The sequence below is a fragment of the Lithobates pipiens genome, unplaced genomic scaffold (assembly GCF_037356315.1).
Source record: "Lithobates pipiens isolate NorthernLeopardFrog02 unplaced genomic scaffold, aLitPip1_a1.2 Scaffold_23, whole genome shotgun sequence".
NCBI lineage: Eukaryota > Metazoa > Chordata > Amphibia > Anura > Ranidae > Lithobates > Lithobates pipiens.
The window spans coordinates 27,863,701-27,887,568 of record NW_027507785.1 but is presented as its reverse complement, the minus strand read 5'-3'; the positions used below and the strand labels follow the sequence as shown (position 1 = coordinate 27,887,568).

General features: G+C 41.1%; 1 protein-coding gene across 10 annotated transcripts in view; it reads left to right on the top strand.

The window, feature by feature from the left end:
* The window catches only part of TENM4 (teneurin transmembrane protein 4), a 2,098,843-nt gene that overhangs the window by 1,618,979 nt on the left and 455,996 nt on the right, over positions 1–23,868 (top strand). The gene's annotated exons all lie outside the window — the stretch shown is intronic.

Genomic DNA, 23,868 nt, shown 5'->3' with positions numbered 1-23,868 from the left:
AAGGGTCTTCCTTAGTCCTGGATAATCGATCCCTGTGGACCTCCCCCTTCCCTTGAAAGGGGGGATAGATTAGTATCAAACAGTATCCCGATCAAAACAGAACCCACTGCGTTTGTTAAACTTGTAAAGCCGATGAGTGGAAATAATAAGGATCCAGCTTATTGTTCACTCAATGTGAACACTTTGTTCGCGATGTTCAAACCTGTTGCGACAGCCGGTTAGATTCTGCCACAAAGGGGTCATCACCCGAAGGGGTCATCACCCGAAGGGCTCTGGTTTGCCAGGGCTAATTGTTCAAGTTTGGGGTCAGCCAATGCTAGCAAGGCCATGTCTAAGCTGGATAAGACTGGGAACATCCCGGAAATGTGGTCCTTCCAAGGTGTCCAAGTGGAGTCAAATCTTTTCTGGGTACCCCTGCAGATGGCCAGCCACCCCTCCGCTTCCACAATCTCCCCCACCTTCCCAACCCATTCCACCTCACTCGGTATGTGTGGACTTTTCCAATAAATTGGGATTAGGCGAGAAGGTGGGGGAGAGCACTACGTTTACATCGTGATGGAGGTATGGGGGGGATGTGAAGAAGGTAAAGGAAGTGCCTCGGTAAGTCATGGATATCCACACCAATACCATCAGAAATAGCTTTACCGACCATAGCACAAAAGGTCTTTCTGTATGGGACAATCCCACCATATGTGGAGAAGCTTCTTTGTCCGCAACACCTCCAGCACAAATCTGAGGTTGATGAATAGATCCTGGCCAAGGTCACTGGCACCCGATACCACAGTGAAAGTATTTTATAATTATTCTCTTGAGTCTTTGACTCCACTGAGCTTGAGTGCATTAGGTGATATAGGTGGTTCAATTGTTCATTAGTAAACTCACACTGGAGGTCTCTTTCCCACTCTCTAATGTAAATTGGTTTAGGGCTAGACTTGGCCACTTCTAATACATTTTAAAGGGCAAAGATCATGTGTAGCAGAGGTTCTTAATTGAAATCAAAAGGCTTTCAAAATCTGTAAGGGTAATTCTAATCTGTGACTCATGATGCTGCAACGTGACAAAGTTAGCAAGCTGGCAGTGTCTCCAAAAATCAAAGGGGAAACTACCATAACGCTCCCTAAGGGTAGTAAGCGGAACCAAAGTGTGTCCCGGCACAAAGCGCGTTAAGCTGTAGATGCCATCCCTCGCCCAAGTACCAAGAGAGGACAGTTGCTCTCTGGGGGGGGGGGGGGAGAACCAAGGGAAGCCCCCTGGGGCCAATAGTGAAATTGGGGGGCCATGGCAAAGGCCTTGTTCATTCTATCTCAAGCCTTCAGGGTGTGGGCAGTCAACGGGGATACCCAATTCCGAAAGGCCCCTTTTGAACCCAGGTAGCGTACGCCAAGTTTCGACCCGCAATTACCTTTTTTTTCCATCTGCACCCACAGTTTAGAGGTTGTGTAGTGAATGTTAAAGCTAGAGCGCTAATTCTAGTGCTAGACCTCCCTTGTAACTCTAAACAGGTATCCTGTAAAGGCGTTTAATATATCGCCAGTGAAGATTCTTAAGTACCATAGTTTGATGCCATTCCACGAGCATGCGCAATTTTAAAATGTGCCATGTTAGGTATCTATTTACTGGGCGTAACATCATCTTTCAGATCATACTAAAAAATGTGGGTAAATATTGTGTTTTTTTTGTTTTGTTTTTATTCATTAAAGTGTATTTTTCCTACAAAAAAAAAGTGTGTTTGCAAAACCGCTGCACAAAAACCGCGTGACATAAAAAATTGAAACGACCGCCATTTTATTCCCTAGGGCAGGGATATGCAATTAGTGGACCTCCAGCTGTTGCAAAACTACAAGTCCCATCATGCTCTGCCTCTCGGTGTCATGCTTGTAGTTGTCAGAGTCTTGCTATGCCTCATGGGACTTGTAGTTCTGCAACAGCTGCAGCTCCGCTAATTGCATATCCCTGCCCTAGGGCAAGGGTCTCCAAGCTTTCTAAACAAAGGGGCAGTTTGCTGTCCTTCAGGCTTCAGTGGGGCCAGACTGTGGCCAGTGGGAGTATAAAATGCCCCATCTTGGTTTTAGTGGGTGGAATAATGTCCCATTGTTGATATTCAAGGGAAGAATAGTGCCCCATCATTGGTGTCTGTGAGAAAAGTGGTGCCCCATCATTGGTGTCTATTGGAGGAACGGTTCCCATATCATGGGAGTCTATCAGTGGTGACTGGTGTGTTTTTTTGTTTTTTTTGGGAGGGGGACAAACAATACACCCACCTCTCCTCTCCTCCTCCTCTTGGTGGCCAATCCGATCGGATCTCCTTTCGGCCAATTGGGTGACAGGTCTCAGGACCCGCTTTCTGATTGGCCGGGAGGAGAATCAGTGTTACAATAGCGAAGATTCATTCGCTAATGTCACACAACTGGGAGGGCTTTGAGTGCAGTGCTCTGGATGTCCAAGACCACCCTTTTGTGAAGCCTCATAGAGCCTTATGCCACATACACACAATGGAATTTTCCAACAACAAATGCTGGGTGTGAGCTTGTTGGCGGAAAGTCAGACCGAGTGTATGCTCCATCGAACATTTTTTATCGGACTTTCCGATTGTGTGTACACAAGTCCCTCGCATAAAAGTTCAGGCATGCCCGGAATCGAGGACGACCCGGAAGCGATCGGTCTTGTAAAACTAGCGTTCATATCACATCACTACGTAATTGTTGGCCAACATTTGTGTGACCGTGTGTATGCAAGAAAAGTTGGTGCCAACAACCTTTGAACAAAATTCCAAGGTTTTGTTGTCGGAAAGTCCGATCGCGTGTATGGGGCATTAGGCGATAAACAGGTGCTTAAAAAAAAAAAATGATTGTAATCCATGCGTCAGGCACCCTACATGTAGATCAGGGGACGGACGCATTGATAGGGGGGTAGGCGCCCGTGCACCCCCTATGGATGAGCCGCCACTGGTGTCTATTGGAGGAATGGTGCCCCATCAATGGTGTTTGGCGGGAGGAGCAGTGCCCCAAGAGCCAGATAAAGGCAAACAAAGGGCCACATCCCTAGTTTGGGGATCACTGCCCTAGGGTCTCTGCTAAAAAAAAAAAAAAATATGTAGAATGTTTGGGGGTTATAAGTAATTTTCTAGCAAAACAAAAATAGATACTGTATCTGCCACCTCCCTAGAGGAACAAGCACCGGGGTACAATACCCGTTCCCACAAAACCCTCATGCATATGCATGCTTTAGGCCAGTGATGGCGAACCTTGGCACCCCAGATGTTTTGGAACTACATTTCCCATGATGCTCGTACACTCTGCAGTGTAGTGGAGCATCATGGGAAATGTAGTTTCAAAACATCAGGAGTGCCAAGGTTCGCCATCACTGCTTTAGGCTATATAATGTAAATTTCAGGTGTGTAGGGGTATTTCTACATCCATCAATCACACAGCCGCCGCATACAGGTGACCATAGTAACGGATTGCTTCTGCTATTACTTGCGCGGTGGCTTACAGCTCTGGACGCAGGTAGTGTGCATGCGCGGGGTTAACGCAAGCAGCAGCATAACCCTGGGAAGCAATTCAATACTATGGTTGGCAGCAGCTGTGTATCCTTGGCACAGAAACACATCAGAAATATGTGTTGTATGTAAAAAAAAAAGCACCCATGTGCAGGAGCCCAAAGAGTTGAATGTAAAAAAAAAAAAAACCCCACCAAGACCAACACCAATATTTAATGAAATAAAACACAACCACATACTTGCCGGCTTTAAAAATGTAGTTTATTAATGTCCCCCCCACAGTAAATCCAGTGTCAGTCAAGGCGTCCAGCCAGGTAATCCACATCAGTTATGTACTCTGCATCAATTACGCAGTCAGGCAGGGTAATCCACGTCAATCACAGCATCCAGCAACGTAATCCACGTCAATCACCATTCCCCATCGCCAACCCGATCTATCAATTACAGCAACTTGGAATCTGTCATTTAGAGGCGGGAGTGTGGCAAGTACAGCCCACCCGAATTCAGCCACCATTCATTTCATTCGTTTTCAGATTCGGGTTTGAAGATTTTTGCCTATTTGCATCCTGCGTGACCAAAATGAGGACACATCAAAAGAGGCGTCCTATACAACCTCCAGTCAGGACTTCCATGGGGTCATTGGGGAAGTGATTGCTGAAAATATGAGCAATGACTATGTCAGGATCTTCTGGCCGGAAGCAGTGCTGGATCTTGGGGTGGTGTGCTGGGTGGGCTGTGCCCCTCACCAGAGATTTTAGTTGAGCCCCCTCAGTTCTCTGAGAGTGCACCCACTGATCCAGGAGCCAGTCTTTTGGTGGCAATTGATGTAAAGGGGCACTCTGATGCAGGCAGCTGTTGTAGAAGGGCACTCTGATGCAGACAGTTAATGTAGAGGGACACTCTGATGCAGGCAGTTGATGTAAAAAGCACTCTGATTGGGGCAATCCATGTAAGGGACGCTGTGAAGGTGACAGTTGATGTTGTATGGGGCACACTGATGCAGACAGTTGATGCAATGGGGAGCTCTGATTGGAGCAAACCATGTAGGGGGCACTGTGTTGGGGATACCTGATGTAAAGGGGCACTCTGATGTAGACAAATGATGTAAGGAGGCACTATGATTGGGACAATCCATGTAAGGAGGCACTTTGATAGGGATACCTGATGTAAAGGGGCACTCTGATTTGAACACCTGATGTAAGGGAGCACATTAATGGAGACACCTAATGTAAGGGTGCACGCTGATGGGGTAACTGATCATATTTAAGGGGGCACTCTGATGAGAACAGTTGATGTTAAGGGGGACTTTGATGTGGATACCTGATATAAGGGGGCACTCTGATGGGGACACCTGATCGAAGTGGAACACCTGATCCAAGGGGTCACACTAATGGTAACAACTGGTGGAAGGGGGGGAGGCTGGTGGGAACATTTGATCTAAGGGGGCACTCTAATAGGGACACCTGATGTAAGGGGGAAGGTTGATGGGCACACCTGATATAAGGGGGCACTCTAATGGGGACACCTGGTCTAAGAGGGAAACCTGATATAAGGGGGCACTCTGGTGGGGGCACATGATCTAAGGGGGCATTCTGATATGGACACCTGGTCTAAGGGGGACACCTGATTTAAGGGGGCATTCTGGTGGGGAAACCTTATATAGAGAGGGACTCTGATGGGGACATGTGATTTAAGGAGGACACCTGATCTAAGGGGGCACTCTGATGGGGACACTTGATCTAAGGGGGGCACCTGATGTAAGGGGTCATTCTGATGGGGACACTTGATCTAAGGGGGACTCTAGTGGGAACCCTGATGTAAGGGGACATCTAATGTAAGAGGGGGCTCTTATGGGGAAACCTGATGTAACGGAGCACTCTGACCGGGACCCTGATGTAAAGGGGGACTCTGAGTACCCATGATTTAGATATGGACTCTGCAAGGGACACCTGATATAAGTGAGCTCATGTTCTGTTTAATATCCCAAAGGGACTTTGATGGGAACATCTGATCTAAGGGGGAACGCTGATGGGGGCACCTGATGTTAGGGGGAGGCTGATGGGGACACCTTAACTAAGGGGGAACTCTGATGGGGACACCTGATGTAAGGGGGGGAGGCTGATGGGGAAATCTGATGTAAGAAGGACACCTGATCTAGGGGGGTACTCTGATGGGGACACCTGATTTAATGATGTAAGGGGGAGGCTGATGAGGACAACTGATCTAAGGGGGCACTCTGATGGGGACACCTGATCTAAGGGGGGCACCTGCTCTAAGGGGGCGGGACACTCTAATGGGGACACCTGATGTAAGGTGGGAGGCTTATGGGGACACCTGATATAAAGGGGGACTCTTATGTAAATGGGCACTCTGATGGGGACACCTGATCTAAGGGGGCACTCTGGTGGGGACACCTGATCTAAGGTGGACGCTAGTGGGGACCCTGATGTAAGGGGACATCTAATAAAAGGGGGCTCTGATGGGGACACCTGATGTAACGGAGCACTCTGACCAGGACCCTGATGTAAAGGAGGACTCTGATGAGTGAAACATTTTTCAATGTTTTTGTAAAACTCATAGTAGATTAACTCAAAGAATTATCTTACAAGGAAATTCAATTTATTCTACTATTGAAATATCAACATCTGTCCACTAGGGGTGCTGTAAGATTGCCATCCTCTCTCTTGTAATTCTGATTTTTTTCCCTTGGGTAAAAGAATAAGAGCATATTTAGCATACCTTAGACACATGCAATCTAGTGGCACTGAGTGAATTAACAAAGCTTATGGCAGCTTTGTGGCACACCATAGGGTTTATATACTAAAGCCAAATAGACTGTACATTCTTCCCACTGATCACCAATGTAAGGGACATTCTTCCCACTGATCACCAATGTAAGGGACATTCTTCCCACTGATCACCAATGTAAGGGACATTCTTCCCACTGATCACCAATGTAAGGGACATTCTTCCCACTGATCACCAATGTAAGGGACATTCTTCTCACTGATCACCAATGTAAGGATCATTCTTCTCACTGATCACCAATGTAAGGGGCATTCTTCCCACTGATCAGCAATGTAAGGGGCATTCTTCTCACTGATCACCAATGTAAGGATCATTCTTCCCACTGATCACCAATGTAAGGGGCATTCTTCTCACTGATCACCAATGTAAGGATCATTCTTCTCACTGATCACCAATGTAAGGGACATTCTTCCCACTGATCACCAATGTAAGGGACATTCTTCCCACTGATCACCAATGTAAGGGGCATTCTTCTCACTGATCACCAATGTAAGGGACATTCTTCTCACTGATCACCAATGTAAGGATCATTCTTCCCACTGATCACCAATGTAAGGGGCATTCTTCTCACTGATCACCAATGTAAGGATCATTCTTCCCACTGATCACCAATGTAAGGGACATTCTTCCCACTGATCACCAATGTAAGGAGCATTCTTCTCACTGATCACCAATGTAAGGGACATTCTTCTCACTGATCACCAATGTAAGGGACATTCTTCCCACTGATCACCAATGTAAGGAGCATTCTTCTCACTGATCACCAATGTAAGGGACATTCTTCTCACTGATCACCAATGTAAGGGACATTCTTCTCACTGATCACCAATGTAAGGGGCATTCTTCTCACTGATCACCAATGTAAGGAGCATTCTTCCCACTGATCACCAATGTAAGGAACATTCTTCCCACTGATCACCAATGTAAGGAACATTCTTCTCACTGATCACCAATGTAAGGGACATTCTTCTCACTGATCACCAATGTAAGGGGCATTCTTCTCACTGATCACCAATGTAAGGGACATTCTTCTCACTGATCACCAATGTAAGGGACATTCTACTCACTGATCACCAATGTAAGGGACATTCTTCTCACTGATCACCAATATAAGGGACATTCTTCCCACTGACCACCAATGTAAGGAGCATTCTTCCCACTGATCACCAATGTAAGGAGCATTCTTCTCACTGATCACCAATGTAAGGAACATTCTTCCCACTGATCACCAATGTAAGGAGCATTCTTCTCACTGATCACCAATGTAAGGGACATTCTTCTCACTGATCACCAATGTAAGGGGCATTCTTCTCACTGATCACCAATGTAAGGGACATTCTTCTCACTGATCACCAATGTAAGGGACATTCTTCTCACTGATCACCAATATAAGGGACATTCTTCCCACTGACCACCAATGTAAGGGGCATTCTTCCCACTGATCACCAATGTAAGGGGCATTCTTCTCACTGATCACCAATGTAAGGGACATTCTTCCCACTGATCACCAATGTAAGGGGCATTCTTCTCACTGATCACCAATGTAAGGGACATTCTTCCCACTGATCACCAATGTAAGGGGCATTCTTCCCACTGATCACCAATGTAAGGGGCATTCTTCTCACTGATCACCAATGTAAGGAGCATTCTTCTCACTGATCACCAATGTAAGGGACATTCTTCTCACTGATCACCAATGTAAGGGACATTCTTCCCACTGATCACCAATGTAAGGATCATTCTTCCCACTGATCACCAATGTAAGGAACATTCTTCTCACTGATCACCAATGTAAGGAACATTCTTCTCACTGATCACCAATGTAAGGATCATTCTTCTCACTGATCACCAATGTAAGGAACATTCTTCTCACTGATCACCAATGTAAGGAACATTCTTCTCACTGATCACCAATGTACGGGACATTCTTCTCACTGATCACCAATGTAAGGGACATTCTTCTCACTGATCACCAATGTAAGGATCATTCTTCCCACTGATCACCAATGTAAGGGGCATTCTTCTCACTGATCACCAATGTAAGGATCATTCTTCCCACTGATCACCAATGTAAGGGGCATTCTTCCCACTGATCACCAATGTAAGGAGCATTCTTCTCACTGATCACCAATGTAAGGGACATTCTTCCCACTGATCACCAATGTAAGGGACATTCTTCCCACTGATCACCAATGTAAGGAGCATTCTTCTCACTGATCACCAATGTAAGGGACATTCTTCTCACTGATCACCAATGTAAGGGACATTCTTCTCACTGATCACCAATGTAAGGGGCATTCTTCTCACTGATCACCAATGTAAGGAGCATTCTTCCCACTGATCACCAATGTAAGGAACATTCTTCCCACTGATCACCAATGTAAGGAACATTCTTCTCACTGATCACCAATGTAAGGGACATTCTTCTCACTGATCACCAATGTAAGGGGCATTCTTCTCACTGATGATCACCAATGTAAGGGACATTCTTCTCACTGATCACCAATGTAAGGGACATTCTACTCACTGATCACCAATGTAAGGGACATTCTTCTCACTGATCACCAATATAAGGGACATTCTTCCCACTGACCACCAATGTAAGGAGCATTCTTCCCACTGATCACCAATGTAAGGAGCATTCTTCTCACTGATCACCAATGTAAGGAACATTCTTCCCACTGATCACCAATGTAAGGAGCATTCTTCTCACTGATCACCAATGTAAGGGACATTCTTCTCACTGATCACCAATGTAAGGGGCATTCTTCTCACTGATCACCAATGTAAGGGACATTCTTCTCACTGATCACCAATGTAAGGGACATTCTTCTCACTGATCACCAATGTAAGGGACATTCTTCTCACTGATCACCAATATAAGGGACATTCTTCCCACTGACCACCAATGTAAGGGGCATTCTTCCCACTGATCACCAATGTAAGGGGCATTCTTCTCACTGATCACCAATGTAAGGGACATTCTTCCCACTGATCACCAATGTAAGGGGCATTCTTCTCACTGATCACCAATGTAAGGGACATTCTTCCCACTGATCACCAATGTAAGGGGCATTCTTCCCACTGATCACCAATGTAAGGGGCATTCTTCTCACTGATCACCAATGTAAGGAGCATTCTTCTCACTGATCACCAATGTAAGGGACATTCTTCTCACTGATCACCAATGTAAGGGACATTCTTCCCACTGATCACCAATGTAAGGATCATTCTTCCCACTGATCACCAATGTAAGGAACATTCTTCTCACTGATCACCAATGTAAGGAACATTCTTCTCACTGATCACCAATGTAAGGATCATTCTTCTCACTGATCACCAATGTAAGGAACATTCTTCTCACTGATCACCAATGTAAGGAACATTCTTCTCACTGATCACCAATGTAAGGGACATTCTTCTCACTGATCACCAATGTAAGGGACATTCTTCTCACTGATCACCAATGTAAGGGGCATTCTTCTCACTGATCACCAATGTAAGGATCATTCTTCCCACTGATCACCAATGTAAGGAACATTCTTCTCACTGATCACCAATGTAAGGAACATTCTTCTCACTGATCACCAATGTAAGGATCATTCTTCTCACTGATCACCAATGTAAGGAACATTCTTCTCACTGATCACCAATGTAAGGAACATTCTTCTCACTGATCACCAATGTAAGGGACATTCTTCTCACTGATCACCAATGTAAGGGACATTCTTCTCACTGATCACCAATGTAAGGGGCATTCTTCCCACTGATCACCAATGTAAGGGGCATTCTGACCACCAATGAATGCTCATGGAGATCTGAGCCAAATGGCACTGCCTACCCCCCCCCCCCCCCCAAGCCCTGCCAAACCTATAGTCATCTCATTGAGTCATTGGCTACATTGTTGATGTCATCAGTTCCCAGCCAAGTGATGAATGTCTTTCTTATGTATATTGATTCAGGATGTAAAGCTGCCTCCCCTCCCCCCTGCAGGAAAGGTATCACCCTTCATGAGTCATTTATTAAAGGAGAGTAAATAGGCGGCACATAGTAATCCATACAATTGATCGGTTATGAACTGCATTGTGAATGCATTAGATCACTTGTGGAAATTGTTAGATTTTTGGGGCTTTCTGTCTTACATCTCCTTCAAATGGCATTTATTTTTATAAAATGTTGCTCAGATTTTTATCCATGAATTATTTTTTTTTAAACTATAATGAGACACCCAAACAATGTTCCCTATTCAAGCATCAGGGATCACGCTATGTGAGGATAGAGATAGGTAGAGATAAAGTTCCCCTCGGACTATCAGATGTATTGTTACTGCACACAGGGCACCTCTATGTAACTTTACATATCTGCATGAATGCATTCCTTACCAGTGGCGGCCTGTCCATACAGGGCGCAGGGGTGCGGCCCCCAATCCATGCCCCCGGCTCCTAATCTCCATGCAGGGAGCCGGACACATGGATTTCAATTTTTTTTTTAAGCACATGATTAGAGCCAGAGGCTCTAATTGGCTTAAAAAAAAGGGTGGGCTTGGGGCACAGAGCACTGCGCCCTGAGCCCACCCACTTGCGTGACAATAGCAAATTAATATTCGCTATTGTTTTCCTGATTTGCCTCCTGGCCAATCAGGAAGTGGGTCCTGAGTTCCGGATGGGCCAAGGACCCACTTCCTGTTCGGCCGGGAGTAGAAGGAATGGCCCTGGAGCGTGGAGTAAGACGGAGCGAGGAGCAGCAACCCTACGATCCCAGCCATCTGCCTCCTAAGGTTAGGAGGCCTCTGATTGCTGCCTTCCCGTCTGTCTCCAGCCGGGGGGGATCACTGTCTTCCTGTCCATTTTCCGTGGGGGGGTTGGGTGGCGTTGGGCACCCAGCTACCACTGTTCCTTACATGTCCCAATTTCATGACAGGTCACAGTATTATCATGACATGTCACAAAATAATCATGGCAAGTCATAGTATCGTCTTAGCAAGTCACAGTATCATCATGGTAAGTCATAGTATCATCATAAAAGATCATAGTATTGTCATGACAGGTCACAGTATTATGATAGCAAGTCATAATATCATCATAGCAAATCATGGCAATACTATGACTTGCCATGATTATTTTGTGACATGTCGTGATAAAACTGTACCTCGCTATGATGTTACTATGACTTGCCATTATAATACTGTGACCTGTCATGACGATACTATGATTTTCCATTATGATACTATGACTTGCCATCAAGATACTATGACTTGCCATGATAATACTGTGACTTGCTATGATGATATCATTAGTATCATCATAATAATAATCATGGCAAGTCATAGTATCGTCTTAGCAAGTAACACTATCATCATGGCAAATCATAACATTGTCACGACAGGTCACAGTGTTATGGTGGCAAGTTATAGTATCATAATGACAAATCATAGCATCGTCACAGTATTATCATGACAGGTCACAGTATTATTATGACAGGTCACAGTATCATCATGACAAGTCAGAGTTTTATCACGACAAGTCACAGTATTATCACAGGTCAGTATTATCATGACAAGTCAAAGTATTATCACGACAGGTCACAGTATTATCACGACAGGTCACAGTATTATCACGACAAGTCATAGTATTATCACAGCAGGTCACAGTATCACCATGACAGGTCACAGTATCATCATGACAGGTCACAGTATCATCACGACAAGTCACAGTATTATCACGACAGGTCACAGTATTATTATGACAAGTCACAGTATTATCAAGACAAGTCACATTATGATCATGACCGGTCACAGTATCATCATGACAGGTCACAGTATCATCATGACAGGTCACAGTATCATCACGACAGGTCACAGTACCATCATGACAAGTCACAGTATTATAAATAGCAAGTCACAGTATTTTACAAATCTGTATCTATTATCATTAAAAAGCCGTTCTTCAGCTCCAATCCAGTGACTTTGCTAAGGTGAGGTCATCAGTCTGCTGCAGGCAGGAGGAAGCCTTTCCTCAGTCTCCTCTCCCCCAGTGATCACCATTGCAGCTTTGTAGCACATCGCCAGGTGAGAGGATGTAGTGTATTTGCACATTATGTCAGACTAAGACCCCTTTCACACTGAGCCGCAGCCAAGTTGGCGGTAAAGCGCTGCTAATTTTAGCAGCGTTTTACCACTGTTTAAAAGAAGAGGTTAAAAACTCCCGTATTGCGGCACTTCCGAAGCGTTTTTTTTAGGTGCTTTGGAAGCGCTGCCCATTCATTTCAATGGGCAGGGCGTTTTGAAAGCACTGTATACAGCGCTCCTAAACCGCCCCAAAGATGCTGCTTGCAGGACTTTTCCTAACGTCCCAGAAGCGCACCGCCCCAGTGTGAAAAGTCTCACTGCAATGAATGGGATGCAGTTTTCAGGCGCTATTTAGAGGCGATTTCTAGCTCTAAAATGCCTGAAACCCGCCTCAGTGTGAAAGGGGTCTTACTGTGACTGCCAAAGTGCCCTCCTGCAGCAATGAGAAGGCCGCGTTCTTCTTCCCGGGGTCCTTGACCATCTTGATTGGCTGGCCCGGGATGATGTACTTTGCAGATGTGAGCGGGGGAGTTAAGTCACACCGGCACACACGGCATGCTGAGAATGATCACTGAGCTGTACAGATGTGCATTCAGAAGGAAATTGCTGGCAGGTAAGGCAGAAGGAACACATAGGGCCCATCTACACCTTCCTGGTGTGCGGCGTTGCGGAAACTTTTCATTTCTAAAGTGTTTACTAATGCATGCGTGCCTTTAATTGTCAGGAGCACAATGGACCAACACGCCTCTGATATACAGTGCCTGGAAAAAGTATTCACACCCCTTGGAACTTTCCACATTTTGTCATTACAACCAAAAACGTCAATGTATTTTATTGGGATTTTATGTGATAGACCAACAAAAATTGGCACATAATTGTGAAGTGGAAGGAAAATGCTAAATGGTTTTCAACATTTTTTACAAACAAATATGTGAAAAGTGTGGGGGGGGGGGGCATTTGTATTCAGCCCCCTATACTCTGATACCCCTAAATAAAATCTAGTGAAACCAATTTCCTTCAGAAGTCACCTAATTAGTAAATAGAGTCCACATGTGTGCCATTTGAGCTCAGTATAGATACAACTGTTCTGTAAAGCCCTCAGAGGTTTGTTAGAGAACCTTAGTGACCAAACAGCATCATGATGGCCAAGAATCACACCAGACAGGTCAGGGATAAAGTTGTGAAGAAGTATAAAGCATGGTTGGGTTATAAAAAAAATATCCCAAGCTTTGAACATCTCACAGAGCTCTGTTCAATCCATCATCCGAAAATGGAAAGAGTATGGCACAACTGCAAACCTACCAAGACATGGCCGTCCACCTAAACTGACCGGCCGGGCAAGGAGAACATTCATCAGACAAGCAGCCTAGAGGTCCATGGTAACTCTGGAGGAGCTGCAGAGATCCACAGCTCAGGTGGGAGAATCTGTCCACAGGACAACTATTAGTCGCGCTCTCCACAAATCTGCCCTTTATGGAAGAGTGACCAGAAGAAAGACATTGTTGCAAGAAAGCCATAAGAAGTCCTGTTTGCAGTTTGCGAGAAGCCATGTGGGGGACACAGCAAATGTGGAAGAAGGTGCTCTGGTCAGATGAGACCAAAATTGAACTTTTGGGCCTAAAAGCAAAAGGTTATGTGTGGTGGAAAACTAACACTGCACATCATCCTGAACACACCATCCCCACTGTGAAACATGGTGGTGGCAGCATCATGTTGTGGGGATGCTTTTCTTCAGCAGGGACAGGGAAGCTGGTCAGACTTGATGGGAAGATGGATGAAGCCAAATATAGGGGGATCTTAGAAGAAAACCTGTTTGAGTCTGCAAAAGGTTCACCTTCCAGCAGGACAACCACCCTAAACATACAGCCAGAGTTACAATGGAATGGTTTAGATCAAAGCATATTCATGTGTTAGAATGGCCCAGTCACAGTCCAGACCTAAATCCAATTGAGAATCTGTGGCGAGACCTGAAAAATCGCTGATCACAGACGCTCTCCATCCAATCTGACAGAGCTTGAGATATTTTACAAAGATGAATGGGCAAAAATGTCCCTCTCTAGATGCGCAAAGCTGGTAGAGACATCCCCAAAAAGATCTGCAGATGTAATTGCAGTGAAAGGGGGTTCTACAAAGTATTGACTCCGGGGGGCGCCCTACAAATGATCTTTTCAGATTTTTATTTGTAAAAATAAATAAATGTGAAAACCATTTATCATTTTCCTTCCACTTCACAATTATGTGCCACTTTGTGTTGGTCTATCACATAAAATCCCAATAAAATACATTTACGTTTTTGGCTGTAACATGACAAAATGTGGAAAATCTCAAGGGGTATGAATACTTTTTCAAGGCGCTGTACATTACAACGCACTACAATGCACAATGATTCATGTTATGAATCGCCGAGTCGGGGGAACAGCCAGGAATTGTAATGCCGAAGAGACGTGCTTTGTCTCTTTTGCATTAAAGTTACCTACTTGCCGGTCCAGCGGACGCGCAGCTCACTGTACAAATTTGGCAAAGCCAAATCTAGCCGACCTCCGGCGCATGCACGGAAGTGATGTCATCCCCGCCCAGCCAATGAAAGCAGCCAGCGATCGAGACCCGGAAGCCGGCCGCCTGAAGATGTCAGCGGCCAGGCTAGGAGCTCCGGGATGCCGCGTCGCTGGCTCCAAGGTGGGTATCGTTTTGCTTTAACTGCAAAAAGTAGTTTATACTACACTAGGGGGCGCATTCAAACATAATTCACATAACAAATCGGCCACCGAAAGAGCATGTATATTTTTTCTTTGTGAATGGGGCAAAAAATAAATGGCAAGAGGCTATTTCCAATGCTGGATAAATGTTTTTAAATTGATTTAAAACAGAAAATACCACATTTGGCCACTAGATGGTGCTAAGTATCAAAGGAATTTTCTGCGATAGTTAGTGCCCTCTAGTGGTCAAATGCTGTATTTTCTGGTTTAAATCAGCGAAAAACATTTGTCCAGCACAGCAAAGAATGAATGTACATGAGCTTTCACTGTTCAAATTATTATTATTATTTTTTTTAAATACACCCCTAAACTTTTCATATTGACCTTTTTTTAAATTACATAATTTTTTTAAAGAGAAAAAAAATCAAATCAAATAAATAAAATGATAATAATAATAATATTAAAATAAATTAAAAAAATAAAATTGCAAAAAAATAAACGTGATGATGTTGATGATAATATTAAAATAACTAGTAGGCGACACAGTGGCTAAGTGAGATTCGAATTGTGCTGCGCAAACTGTTGGTGCTATATAAATCCTGTATTATAATGATGATAATAATTATAATAATATTAAAAGAACAAAAAAAAGACTTAAAAATAAATTAAAGGTTAATAGTAGTAGTAATAATAATAATATAACTAATAATAATAATAATAATATTACAATACATAAAAATCAATAATAATAATAAATTAAGCACAATGATCAAAAAGCGTCTTTTAGCACCTACATTAAATAAAAATGAATAATAATAATAATAATAATAATAATAATAAATTAAGCACAATGATCAAAAAGCATCTTTTAGAGTCTACAATAAATAAAAATTAATAATAATAATAATAATAAATTAAGCACAATGATCAAAAAGGCACTTTTGGGTTTAGCCAACTAATTTTTTGCTTATTAAATCTTCATGGCCCACATAACTAAGGGCACAGCAGGGGGTGTGCCTGCAGATTTTTTAATAAAAATATTCCATTGTTCTCAACTCAGTTGGGAGGTATGCGCTCATGAGAGCTTACAATCTAAAAGGGAGGGGCATATGATGCAAATGTTTTACACTAAACACCATTCTCAATAAGATATCTGTACGTCTGTGGCTAGCCTAAGAAAATTCAGTGCAATCTCTTTTCTCCACGGGCTCCATTTATTTCCTGTGATGGCAGCAGAAGTGCCCCTTACTAGTGGGGGAGGGGCAGAGCTGTCAGTCTCTTCTAGCCACCAGTCAGTGTAAAAGGTCTGGAATTCCAGCTGTGCATTATTCAGGCCTAAACAGAGAAAGAGAGATGGGGGGAGAGAGAGAGATTGGTCCTGAAAAAAAAAATATATATATATATATATATATATATATATATATATATATATATATATATATATATATATATATATATATATATATATATATATATATATATTCCGCCAACAAAGAACAATTAACTAAAACCTGAAAAAAACAAAATAGGCAGAACAGGGCTGGGAGGAATAAAGAGGGTACAGTAACCAGCTTAATTGATACGTGAAGACGCGGAACCGGGGCCATGCCAATCCTCCTTTGTGGGAAAATAGCAGCACATTGAGAAGACACAGTATGGTGTATGGCGGAGTTATTTGAGGTTTAAATCTGGAGACGTTTTAAAGGCCTCGATTTCAAAGCCGGATCCTTCTTCCTACTGGGAAGTGGCTGAACACGTCCTTTAGAGATGTCCGTCTTAATTACACACCGGTCTACTAATTCATTTTCCACCGTCCCTTCCCTCTTTCATCAACAAGCAACTTTGTTGTGTAATTTTCTTGTCTATATTTTTGTAACCTTTTTTTTTTTTTCTTTTTTTTCAATGTGTACCTTAAAAAAAAATGCTACAATTGTATTCCTGTGTTCAAAGTCTGTTATTTATTGTCTTTGTTTTGTGTGTGTATTATGTTCAAAGTCTAAAAAAATAACATGACCTGTATGTTTTACTTGTTTGCTGATGAAGGGGTGCACAGCGCTATTCACCACCATTAAATCCAAAAACAACAACAAACAAACGAAACAAAAACAAAAAAAACCCAACAAAAAAAAATAATTAATAAAATAAACAAAAAATTAAATAATGTGTAATTTTCGCCACAATGTACCAACTTTTTAGAAGAAAATGTCAAGAATGTAAAAAAAAATTAAAATAAATAAATATATATAAATATAAATGTTATATATATATATATATATATATATATATATATATATATATATATATATATATATGAAAATTAGTACCAGCTTTTTTAAAGGAGGTGTCAAAAATGTAAAAAATAAAATAAAAATAAATATATATATATATATATATATATATATATATATATGTATGAAAATTTGTTTAAAAAATGGGTAATTGTTTCTAAAATGTACCAGCTTTTTATAAGAAGATGTCAAAAGTGTAAATATAAATAAAAATTAGGTTAAAAAAAATGGGTAATTGATTGTCTCCAAAATGTACCAACTTTTTATAAGAAGATGTCAAAGTCAAAAGGGTAAATATATATATATATATATATATATATATATATATATATATATATATATATATATATATATATATATAAAGAAAATGTGTTTAAAAAATGGATAATTGTCTCCAAAATGTACCAGCTTTTTATAAGAAGATGTCAAAAATGTAAATATATATATATATATATATATATATATATAAAAAATAAAATTAGGTACAAATTTGAAGTGGGTAATTGTCTTCAAAATGTACCAGCTTTTCCAAAATATATTGATAAGATGTCAATAAAAAAAAAAAATGAAAAACATTAAAAAAAATAGTAAATAGGTAATTGTCTCCAAAATGTCCTGGCTTTTTATAAGAATAAAAAATCTAAAATATTTTTTAGGCATTGTAGAAATGCCTAGTGCCTTAAATATATGTAAAAACCTTGATTAGTAAAAAAAATCTAAATTTTCCACAATATTTTACATCAAAACTTTTTTTTTTTATTCTGCACAGTATAAATGTTAAATAAAAAAAGAAAAGAAAAAAAAATCTAACACAGCTGAAAATGTCAAGATTCTTTAAAGAAGGAAGAATGGAATCATGATATTTCAAAACAGTCACCTAGCGCGACAAACAACAACATCAAACGCCTCCCTAAAAATCATTGGCAGCAATAACATTCAGAACAAACATGTAATTAATTATTAATTAATAATAAAAAAAAAAAGTTCTTTGACATTTCTACTTTCCCCATGGGTGCAAATAAATTGCCTGCAATCCTACAGCGAATGCCTGTCATAAGCAAAAATGTAAAAAAAATAGTTGCTGCTTTTTTTTTTTTTTTTTTTGGTGCTAAAAAGGACACTAATGGCTTTATATAGTATGACTTTTTTTCAATTTAGCCTTTTTTGAGTTTTTTTTTTTAATTTGTTCATTTTTGCAAAAACACTGCTTTAAAAAAAAAAAAAAAACTGTATTATTCAAATTAAAACAATGAAAAATTAAAACAAAATTATTATTATTATCTGAAAAACATATTTGATAATGTAATATTTAAAAAATATATATATATTTGATCATTTAATATTTTAAAAATATATTCAAATATCGTATTATTTAAAAAAATCTCTTTAAAATTTCCTTAATATTTAATTTATTTTTAATATATATAGTGAATACATCCCCCATGTACATTGCAAATAAACCAATAACTCGATAATATGAACATGCTAGATACAATTTGATTGGACAAAACATTTTCTCCAACCATTACTCCTATTCAGTCCATACAGAAGGCATCGATCGTACCTGATTGACAACAGCCCCACCCACCTTCCAATCCCTAACCAATCAGATTAGAACAAATGCCTTAAAAACAGATTGGAATACTGGCCATATGTGCAACGAGAAAATCATTCGGCTATATCTGTTGTCTCTATGGGATTTTCTATTGGAAAAAAAATGGAACGAATAATCCGCTATCATCGATCGTCCACTGCTCAATCAAGCCAGATTAACCCAGATTGCACGCAGAGGGGGAAAAAAACGATTGTTTTCTGTCACGCTGGGAGGTTAAAGTTTTGATCAATTTCTATTCACTTCTAAATATTTTTTTCTGATAGATTAAATCAATTTTTGACCCGTGCAATCCATAGACATTTGCTGATCGAAGGGATTCATTAGGGGCAAGTTAACGATGAGATTGGAATAAGCTCATAAATTGGTAACGGTGGCCACACACCATATCGATCGATACATATGTGGTTTGGATTCCAGTCTCCTTCCAAAAAAGAATTAAATGAATGACAACCGGGCTTAAATGGAGGAGGGACAACTGACCGCAAAATCCAATCGATTTCTTTCAGATTGGGTGACCCTGATTGGATCAATTTCTGTTCGATTGCATAGAAATGCCTCATTTTAATGCATTAAAATCTATTGAAGTTTTGACATTTTTTTTTTGTTTGAGGGTAGGTTGCCTTCGTTTTTTTCAATCGTATTAGAGATCAAAATCAGAAAGTGGCCACCTTCAGATTGCCTTTAGGGCCCACGGACACCAGGGGGCGCCTGTCATGGTTCGCCCCCTGGTGTGCATTATGTAAGCGGTTCTGCAATATGATACTATAATTTATCATACTTTTTTTTTATTTTTATTTTTTTTATTGAAATGTTATAAAACGACTTTTCATTAAAGTGAGTTCACTTTTAGAGAGCAAAATCAAATGGGGAACTAACACTGTACACCTTCCCCACTCCCTATTGGTCCCCATCGTACTTACCTCCGGGGATGCTGAGCTGTCAGTGCCCATGCAGCCGGTCCAACGGTCCGGGCATTAGAAATCCCCACTATTCTCCCTCTTCTCTGTGCAGCGCTTCCGGGATGGATCACAGCGATTCTGATTGGTCTGCTAGTCACAGGGAATTGTTCTGGTCCACTGCACAGAGAAGAGGGAGAAGAGCGAGGATTTCACCCCCCCCCCCCCCCCAGACTATTCGATCGACTGCACAGGCACTGACAGCTCAGCATCCCTGGAGGTAAGTACAGCAGGGACGGGGGGTGGGGGGTGTCCTGTGTTGGTCCTCCTTTTCAATTTTCTGCAAAGGTGAACTAACCCTTTAAAGCTAAATTCCAGGAATTCAGCTCCTTTGTAAAAAGTGAAGGCACACTATGAGTTCAGTCCAAGGAGGTGCATGACATCTCCTGGGCATATATTTACTATTTACATTTATTTATTTGTCTATTATTTACGTGTATTTATTTATCTACTATTTACAAGTATTATTTACTATTCTTTACATGTATTTATTTATCTATTATTTACATTTATTACTTATACTTACATTTATTTATTCATCTATTATTTGCATATATTACTTACATGTATTTATTATTTACATTTATTACTTACATTTATTCATTTATCTATTATTTACATTTATTACTCACATTTATTCATTTTTCTATTATTAAAATCTATTATTTACTATTATTTACATTTATTTATCTATTATTTACATGTATTACTTATGTTCATTAATGTATCTATGATTTACAGTTACTATGTACTATTATTTACATGTATTTATCCATTTACATTTATTACTTACATTTATACATTTATCTATTATTTACATGTATTACTTACATTTATGTATTTATCTATTTTTTGCAGTTATTATTTACTTGTATTTATTTTTATTTAACTAGTATTTACATTTATTACTTACATTTATCTATTATTTACATTTATTTATCTATTATTTACATGTATTACTTACATGTATTTCTTTATCTATTATTTACATTTATTTATCTATTATTTGCAGTTATTATTTACCATTACTTACATCTCTTTATTTATATCTATTATTTACATCTCCCTGGTGCTTCAGGTCTGAGTAACATTAGAGTCAGTTCAGCTCCTACACCCACACCTCCTGTCCTCTTGCCCAATCACAGAAGCCTTTGTATTATATGAACGCATTCACAAAATACACAGGCTTCTCTGAATGGGCAGCAGAGGGGAGGGGCAGGCATAGCTGCTCTGTGTGTGTGTCTCTCTCTCTCTCTCTCTCCTTTCTCACAGCCCTGAATGTCATTGTATGCCCCGGCAAAGCCATAAACCTGTCAGATATAAATAATAGTTATATATGCTCAGGGGATACCATGCACCTCCTTGGTCCTTAATAGAGTTAAGTTCAGGAGATTTCATGCACCTCCTAGGACTTACCTCATAGTGTGCCTGCACTTTTTACAACGTAGCTGAATTCCTGGAAGAAAAACAAAACTATAACTATTCTTTAAAAAGTTGCCACTCCCCTCCTGTCCAATCACAGAAGCCTTTGTATTATGTGAACTTATTCAATCAAAATACACAGGCTTCTTTGAATAGGCAGCAGGCGGGCATAGCTGCTCTGTGTGCCTCTCTCACTCCTCTCTCACATCCCCGAATGTCAGTGTATGCCCTGGCAGAGCCATAAACCTGTCAGATATAAATAATAGCGATATGTGCAGGGGATACCATGCACCTCCTTGGTCCTTAATAGAGTTAAGTTCAGGAGATGTCATGCACCTCCGTGGACTTACCTCATAGTGTGCCTGCACTTTTTACAACGTGGCTGAATTCCTTGAAGAAAAACTAAACTATAACTATTCTTTAAAAAGTTGCCCCTCCCCTCCTGCCCAATCACAGAAGCCTTTGTATTATGTGAACTCATTCACAAAATACACAGGCTTCTCTGAATGGGCAGCATAGGGGGAGAGGCGGGTAAAGCTGCTCTGTGTGCCTCTCTCTCCTCTCTCTCACAGCCCCGAATGTCAGTGTATGCCCCAGCAGAGCCATAAACTTGTCAGATATAAATAATAGAGTTAAGTTCAGGAGATGTCATGCACCTCCTCGGACTTACCTCATAGTGTGCCTGCACTTTTTACAACGTGGCTGAATTCCTGGAAGAAAAGCTAAACTATAACTATTCTTTAAAATGTTGTCGCTCCCCTCCTCCTGCCCAATCACAGAAGCCTGTGTATTATGTGAACTCATTCACAAAATACACAGGCTTCTCTGAATGGGCAGCAGAGGGGAGAGACGGGCATAGCTGCTCTGTGTGCCTCTCTCTGCTCTATCACAGCCCCGAATGTCAGTGTATGCTCCGCTAGACCATGGATCTGTCAGATACAAATAATAGAGATAAGTTCAGGGGGTGTCACACACCTCATTGGACGTACCTCATAGGGGAAGAGTTACTAAAACAGAAACACTCAGAATTTGGTGTAGCTGTGCGTGGTAGCCAATCAGCTTCTAGCTTCAGCTTGTTCAATTAAGCTTTAAATATCAAACCTGGAAGCTAATTGTTTTCTGGGCAGAGCTGCCCAATGCATATGATGTGAAGGGACCCTTCCACGTGACAAAAGATAGCGATGTAAGCTGGTCATACACTATACAATCTGATTGTACAATCCCCTTTAGGCTTACCGTACATGTTACTGATTGTACAATCTCCTTCCATTCCACAAACAGGGGGTCTGCCTGATTGGATGGATTAGGTAGGTCCTCTTATTACATGGTTTCGGTAAATCTTAAGTTGATTGTACAAAAATTGTCCAGATTGCATAGCGAACAGTGACCCTTACGTTTACAGATCTGCTTTAGATCTACCATCAACTATGTAATACAAGGGCCTGCCTGATTGGGTACAGAATGATTGGATAGATAAGGCGTGTCCGCCTGTTACATAGTTCTGATAAATATAAAGTCGATTGTACAATCAAATTGTATAGTGGGTGGCCACCTGTCATGAGCTTGTGATTGTATAGTGTATGGCCACCTTTAAGGCGATTGGACAATTGGATTGTATAGAGTATGGCCACCTGTAGGGAGATTGTACAACCATATTGTATAGTATAACATTTTCTTTAAGAAGATTGTACAATCAGATTTAATGGTGTTTGGCCACTTTTAAGGAGATTGTACAATCATATAACCAGATTGTATAGTGTGTGGCATCCTGTAAGGAGATTGTACAATCAGATTGTATAGTATATGGTCTCCTGTAGGGGGATTGTACAATCAGATTGTATAATATAAAGTTTTCTTTATGAAGATTGTACAATCAGATTGTAGAGTGTATGGCCACCTGTAAGGAGATTGTACAATCATATTGTAGGGTGTGTGGTCACCTGTAAGGAGATTGTACAATCGCATTGTAGGGTGTGTGGTCACCTGTAAGGAGATTGTACAATCGCATTGTAGGGTGTGTGGTCACCTGTAAGGAGATTGTACAATCGCATTGTAGGGTGTTTGGTCACCTGTAAGGAGATTGTACAATCGCATTGTAGGGTGTGTGGTCACCTGTAAGGAGATTGTACAATCGCATTGTAGGGTGTTTGGTCACCTGTAAGGAGATTGTACAATCGCATTGTAGGGTGTGTGGGCACCTGTAAGGAGATTGTACAATCACATTGTAGGGTGTGTGGGCACCTGTTAGGAGATTGTACAATCAGATTGTAGGGTTTGGGGCCACCTTTAGACTGTCTTTGTTCATCCAATCACAATTAATATCAGATAAAGATTGTACAGTGTATGGTCAGATACAATCAGTCATGACATTGCAATGTATGGCCAGTCATTCCTTCCCTATTAATAATATTTAGTGATAAGAGGATACAATGTCTCCCCCCTGCAGCCAATCACAGGCCGGCTCCATTCTGCCTTCTCTCTTCCCATCCTATTAATAATAAAGAGATACAGTGTCTC